At 39.8% G+C, this 6,447-nt stretch overlaps 1 protein-coding gene across 2 annotated transcripts in view; it reads right to left on the minus strand.

Moving 5' to 3' along the window:
• Positions 1-688: 688 nt before the first annotated feature.
• DDHD2 (DDHD domain containing 2) overlaps positions 689-6,447 on the minus strand; it is a 53,080-nt gene continuing 47,321 nt past the window's right edge. For both annotated transcript variants that reach the window (XM_075207027.1, XM_075207028.1), the window contains one exon: positions 689-4,259. The gene's annotated coding sequence lies outside the window, so the exon portion shown is untranslated. The remainder of the gene's footprint in view (positions 4,260-6,447) is intronic.

Raw genomic sequence — 6,447 nt, forward strand, 5'->3', positions numbered from 1 at the left:
AGGAATATACACGCTCTGTTATTATCCGATCCACATAGGCATTTCTCTGGAACTCCTTGCCAAGATTTAATAAGTGACTCTCCTAATATGTAGATAGAGGTTGTGCATTTTAAATTTAGCCTTGTTGTATCTACGTTATGTTTAAACATTGTCTATTTGCATGCACTCCGGACTGCATGTTACATTACGGTTGCAGCTGTGAAGTCAGTCAACCTATTTGATTATTTTCAACATATGTTTTACTATTATTTCTGTCATACTGCTAATTCCTATACCAGTGCACTGGTTTTTGTGTGTTTTGTATTTTTATACATATTACCATTGCAATCAATTTTATCATATATATAATACTTTTGACATATACCAGAGTCACCACTTCTTTATTCCAAACCTGTCCATATGTAGGTCATACTTTGCACAAGTGTATTCTAATTTCCATTGTTGTATGTAGGGGTGGGACACCCCTTATTACTCTGTGCAGCATCGTTTACCTATTCTAGAGCAGCGCCATTTGAACCCCTGCATATACTATTTGGCTACCTAGACGGGACTGTGCTCAGGATAACCAGCAACAACTCCCACACAAAAAAAATAACTTACTGGGCTGCCTTCAGCCCATGGCCCTTTCCCACTATCATGGATGGAGGAACACAATTCACACCCAAACAATCATCCAGATGAATGAAACACAATAAAAAATATATACCATGGATATAGCATTTTAAAACAATATTACATTTAGTCACACTGCATAGTTATGACAAAGCAAACACTGGATATAGACACACACTCTAAACATCAACCCACTTAAGCTACACTCCGAAATCCACCCTCAATGCAAAGTCTAATGGTCATATACCTCACTCCATTGGCTTTCGTGATCGTTTTTCCTGGTTCACTTCCTACCTATCGAACCGCTCCTTTAGCGTTTCTTCCTGTCACATCCTCCCCTCCACTCAAACTATCGGTTGGTGTCCCACAAGTCTCTGTGTAGCTTAAGGAGGTTGACGTTTGGCATGAGGAAATATCGAATGGTATTGATTTTGCCTTTGAAGTAGGTGGCAAAATTAAGGGCTGTGATCAAGGAATGGAGAGGAGGTGCAGCTGGGCAAAGAAGTGGCTTAAAGGTGGCAAAAAGACAATGTGGGTTAGAAGACTGGGTGGATATTTGTTTACTAGTATGAATGGGGTTTTGTTATCTGCCATCAATCTATTGTGACAGGTGACTTCTTGGCCCTTTCCGTTTTTAACTGTACACCTCTTCTCTTGGGGAATTGGCTCATTTTGCCTCTTTAACACCCAAATCTCTCTTTTACCTTGACCTCTCCCCTTCTATACTATCTTGTGTAACACACTGTCTTTCTGCTATATCAACATAAATGTCTCAATGCTACCTTAAGCTCGACATGTCCAAAACAGAGCTTATCATTGTTTCTCCTCCCAGTGTCACTACCTCCCCTCAAACCTCCCTCACCGTCAATTACACCACAATTTCATCAGTCTCCCAAGCTGCCTTGGTTTCACCCTCTGCGTTATTCCTCACATCCAGACTCTCTCCCAGTCCTGTCGACTCCACCTTGGAAATTTTGCCAGAATACGCGCTTTTCTTACCCAACATGCTATCAAAGCTCTTATCTCATCATGTCCGATTGTGACTACTGCAACCTCCTGCTATCTGGCATTCCTCACACCCATATATCCTCTCTTCATTCCATCCTAAATGCAGCTGCAAGACTGATCTTCCTCTCTCACCACTCCATATCTGCTACATCACTGTGCAAATTCCTACACTGGTTCCCTGTGTCCTCCAGAATCCAATTCAAATTACTCACCTTTACCTACAAAGCCATCAACATCACTCCTTAAAACATCTCAAATTTCACTCCCACCTACGAAAATTCTCCTGTGCTGCTCCCCACTTATGGAATTCCCTACCACGCCCAATCAGGCTTTCCCACAGCCTTCAAAACTTTATACGCTCTCGGGAAACATCCCTTTTTTAGAGATTACATTGATACTACACACACTAATGCGCCCTAACAACACATCTCAGCCACACTTGTTCTTGTTTCAGTTGTGCCCTTTTCCACTTAGAATGTAAGTGCTCTCATGAGCAGAGTCCTCCCTATCCTTTGTCTTCATATCTGCATTTCATTTACCTTGTATGTCCTGTTTTCCATACTGTACGGCACTGTGGCACCATACAAATCTATGATAATAATAATTATTGTTATTATTGAGTAAATCCTTGCTTTCACATACATTATGACAGGATACGCTAGAACACAAATGTAAAACACCATATCTAGGAGGCTTGATTACAAAAATAAGTGTCAGATGTGTAAAAACAAGTTTATCTTTGTATTTTTTTTTTTTAATAAATAGCGCACACACACACCAACACAAAATACTGTTCATGAACAGTCACATGCTGGATTTCATTTCCTGGTGTGTTGTACATCTTTACTATATTTATAACATATATATACATAAAAAAACCTATGAAAACCTATGGAAGGAGAAGTGCACAACTGGCACATAAGGCAAACAAGTACGTTCTAGAGCAATACAATGAGTCTTAGGAAGTGGTTATAAAGGAAAATATGTTGCGCTATAAGAACAGGTTACACAGTAAATCAGGAGATGGATAGTGTTCGGCAAAGGCGGGTCAGAGGAAACAAGAGCCCCAACAGCTTACACCTTGTCTTCTAAAATATGAATATAAAATGTAGCACATGGTTGACATGACATGACTTGTATACAGTACTTCCTAAATGTTGTGACTGGTTCATACAGTCTATGTGTATTATATTTAAATGGAAGTTAGAGGAAAGTTGTATTGTAAACCTAAAGAGAACAGCCATCCACAAGGTTTACATCAGGAACACCCTGATCTCAAGTGCTTTGTTGACAACAGCAAAACTTTACGGATATGGGGATCTACAGCTCTGCCTTTAACGAGCATATTAAAGAACTCACCTCTTCCCCATGTCTGCGACCCCTACATCCCCCCTCCCCCCACCAAAAAAACCTCACCTTTGCCTCTGTCGAGAATAATGGTTTCCTAGGCTCAACAGCATTAAGAACGCAGATTAAATCCACCATTCTGTGCAAAAACAAATCGATTGCAAATGGGGAAACTGTTGCCCTGTCATTCAGTTAATGATATTAATACAATAAGTGGTGAATTCATTTGAAGTTCTCATGGGCTCAGAGTGAGTGTCAGTTTTCTTCTGTAAACTAAAGCAGAGATAAGCAATCTGTGGACTGACAAATCTCAATTGGGGTAGGGCAGTGTCAGAGCGCTGGAGATTAAGCAGATCCTGCATAAAAAGATCTGTTTAATATTCTTTCAAAGCAATGTTCTTGAGAATCCTCCCTGAGGCAGGGTCTCGTCTTTATATCTGTGATCGGATGTAGTAGGTGTACATTCCAAATATTGTAAGCTCCTATGCACATTTCTTCACAGCATTTAAAGTCATTACCTTTATATTACAAAATGGATTTTCCATGCATGTGTGCACAAAATTTAAGATATAGCCCAGACCTGTAATTTTGGATATTTACAGCACCAAACATATATTTTACGGATTTTAGTTTTGTGGTTTTTTTTTTACTTCCATGGTGTTCTGCTGGGATGGTAGAGATATCCAAGGCTGATATCAAAAGGGATGTTGTCCGGATGAATCTTGTGTCTTTTCTAATTTGCTCTGATTTTTCAACTGGAAATGTTGGGAGGTATGTTATTAGCATATATGCACAATAAAACACCAAGCAATCATCTGAATTGGGAAACAGTTGGGCAGGGCCAGATCAATCAATAGAGAAATAAAATTTTAAATTGTGGATACTGCCACATGACTATTATTTGAAGTTCACATCATACTTCCTTATATTATATCAGAATTCAGGATTTGTGTATCAGCAAGGAAAACTTACAAGCCATTTAACAAACAAGTTGTAAACACAACAGAAATTATTATTACAAGGGGTAGTGCGTTTCCTTTTTTTTTGTGTATATGTAGGTTTTTGTCATGTTACACATCAACCTTGTACTCTACTAAAACACCTGAAATATTCCAGTCCATAGCAGTGAGCTGTGAAAGGAGCTTAAGACAAAGACTTGAAAGGTAATCACAAGTGTCTTCTGCCAGATAAAGATGTAGTGATAATTGCCATTGTCCATATTTCTCATAAGAAAAGGTTCCTTCTTGGAGGATGAAAGAGGCAATGGAGTGGTGTGCATTATCCCAATGAACCTAAAATATAAAACAAGCAAATGGTTAGTTTGGGTCTTCTGTAGTTTTAAGCACATATCTCTGGTATGAGGAATGTAAGTGGCTTTTAGATGGGCAGGAATAGAACTGAACTGCGGTTAATTGGAGCTTTATAATATTCACAGGACTAGATCAACCTGCAGATTATCTACACAGTACAATAGTCACAGAACTAGGCAATCCTGTAGACGGAGTGCTGGAAAGTTCACATTGCACAGGTCTAAGCACACATGTGATGTGTGCTTCTCAAACACCTGTAAGTGCACAGAAATGCCAGTCGCCAAGGGTGACCTTATTATTGGCAGATGATAATGCTGTTGCCTTACAAAGCACCATGGACTTTTCCCACCAGCTGCTACATTTGTCGTCTCACTACCTTATGCATCACCTGTTCCCCACACCTCTTAGAGTGCGAGTCTAAGGTATACAGCAGCCTGGAGCACGGTTCCAGAAACTGCCCCAAAGAAGTCTAGACACCGGGTCTATGGAAGCTCCTAGCTAGCAGTGTATTCTTCATAACAAATACCAGAGTTTGGTAGAAATACTTTTACTTTCCTCATTTTCTGTACTCTTGTAGAGCCTGTAGAGGGGTGGAAGACCAGAAAATCCCATAACCGCATATGTGGAGCCTGTGACAAGCATCTGCCTAAGGGATATACGGAAGCTTTATGTATGAGTTGTATCCCACACAGAGAGGATACAGTGCAAGCCACACAACAATTTAAATAATTAAATTGGATGGATGATGAAGTACTTCCCATCAAAAGTCCAAGCTAGCCAAAGGGTTACACGGTTCAGGTCTCAGATCTGTATGTAATTAGACAGCATGCAGCAGGTCTCCTCAGTGGAATCTTTGTACTCATGGCACAGATTCTTCAGATACTGAAGAGGCTGAGATTAAATAGAAACCTAGAACATTTAACCTGGAAGTAGTGGATATATTGATTAAGCATCACACATGCAGAGTGTTTTTAGTACATAGTGTGGAAACTTAAATCCTAAATAAAGAATGGGAATAATTGAAAAACAAACAAACTAATGTCAAGAGAATGCTCGGAATGTATTCTTTTCAAAAGGAGGAAATCACTAGATAGGAACTGATTTCATATGCGAGGCATCCTTAGACACAATCACGTTTTCAGCTCAAAGCATAACATAGCCTCAGCGATAGTAGTCACAAGAGCACCACTGGACAGCAGATCATCAATAAAACAATAGATTAGTAACACTTACCTTTGAAGGTGGTCTCCTTTTAAATTAAATATGATGATTCAGAACGTCATGGAAGGCAAACTGCATCCCTTTCCAATAGATAGCAGATATTTTTTCTTCTTTTTCATCAAGGCAACAATTTAAAGAAGCCAAGACATATCACTTGGGTAAGCAATATTCAAAACAATATGAAGGAACCACAAGCAAATGGCCTATTCGTCCCTTCAGAGGTAAAGAAGGGAAGCACCCCAGAAATCCACTGAAGTCTTCAATGAGCTTGCTGGAGGGCAGGATAGCAAGTTGTGTAGTGTGCAGCCAAACATCTGCATAGGATTGATGGTTTGAGGACATTTTAAACAAGGGGTACAGAATGGAGTTTCGTGCAGTACCCAGGAAAATTCATGAACCTCGGCATCACCAGCACAGGTAAGGGGATTACATGACAGTTTGAAAATAGTTATCACTTTGGTTCCTACAGCAGAGGAAGGGACCAGTTTTCTGCTAGAGAAACTTCCAGGAGGCTTTCAGACAGTGCTAAACTTAAGAATATTCAATCACTTTATAGAAGACTTTTTTTTCACATGGCATCAGTCAACTCTATTCTAAATGCAGGAAGTCAGAAAAGGGGCCTTTCTAACATCAATAAATAAACACAATGCAAATCTGCACATTCCTGTAGGAACAACAGCACCTTTTCCTTTGCTTGGGATGCCATTTCCAGTTTACATGCCTACTATTTGGCCTATCAAGAGCCTCCAGGACATTTACCATGGTTTTGGTAGTATTGATGGCATATCTACTACCAAGATATATGTGTGTGTGTGTGTGTGTGTGTGTGTGTGTGTGTGTGTGTGTTAGAGAATTTAGATTGTAAGCTCCAATGCTCCAATGGGGCAGGGACTGATGTGAGTTCTCTGTGTAGCGCGGTGGAATTAGTGGCGCTATATAAATAAACATA

Source organism: Mixophyes fleayi, chromosome 4 (genome assembly GCF_038048845.1).
Source record: "Mixophyes fleayi isolate aMixFle1 chromosome 4, aMixFle1.hap1, whole genome shotgun sequence".
NCBI classification, from domain to species: domain Eukaryota; kingdom Metazoa; phylum Chordata; class Amphibia; order Anura; family Limnodynastidae; genus Mixophyes; species Mixophyes fleayi.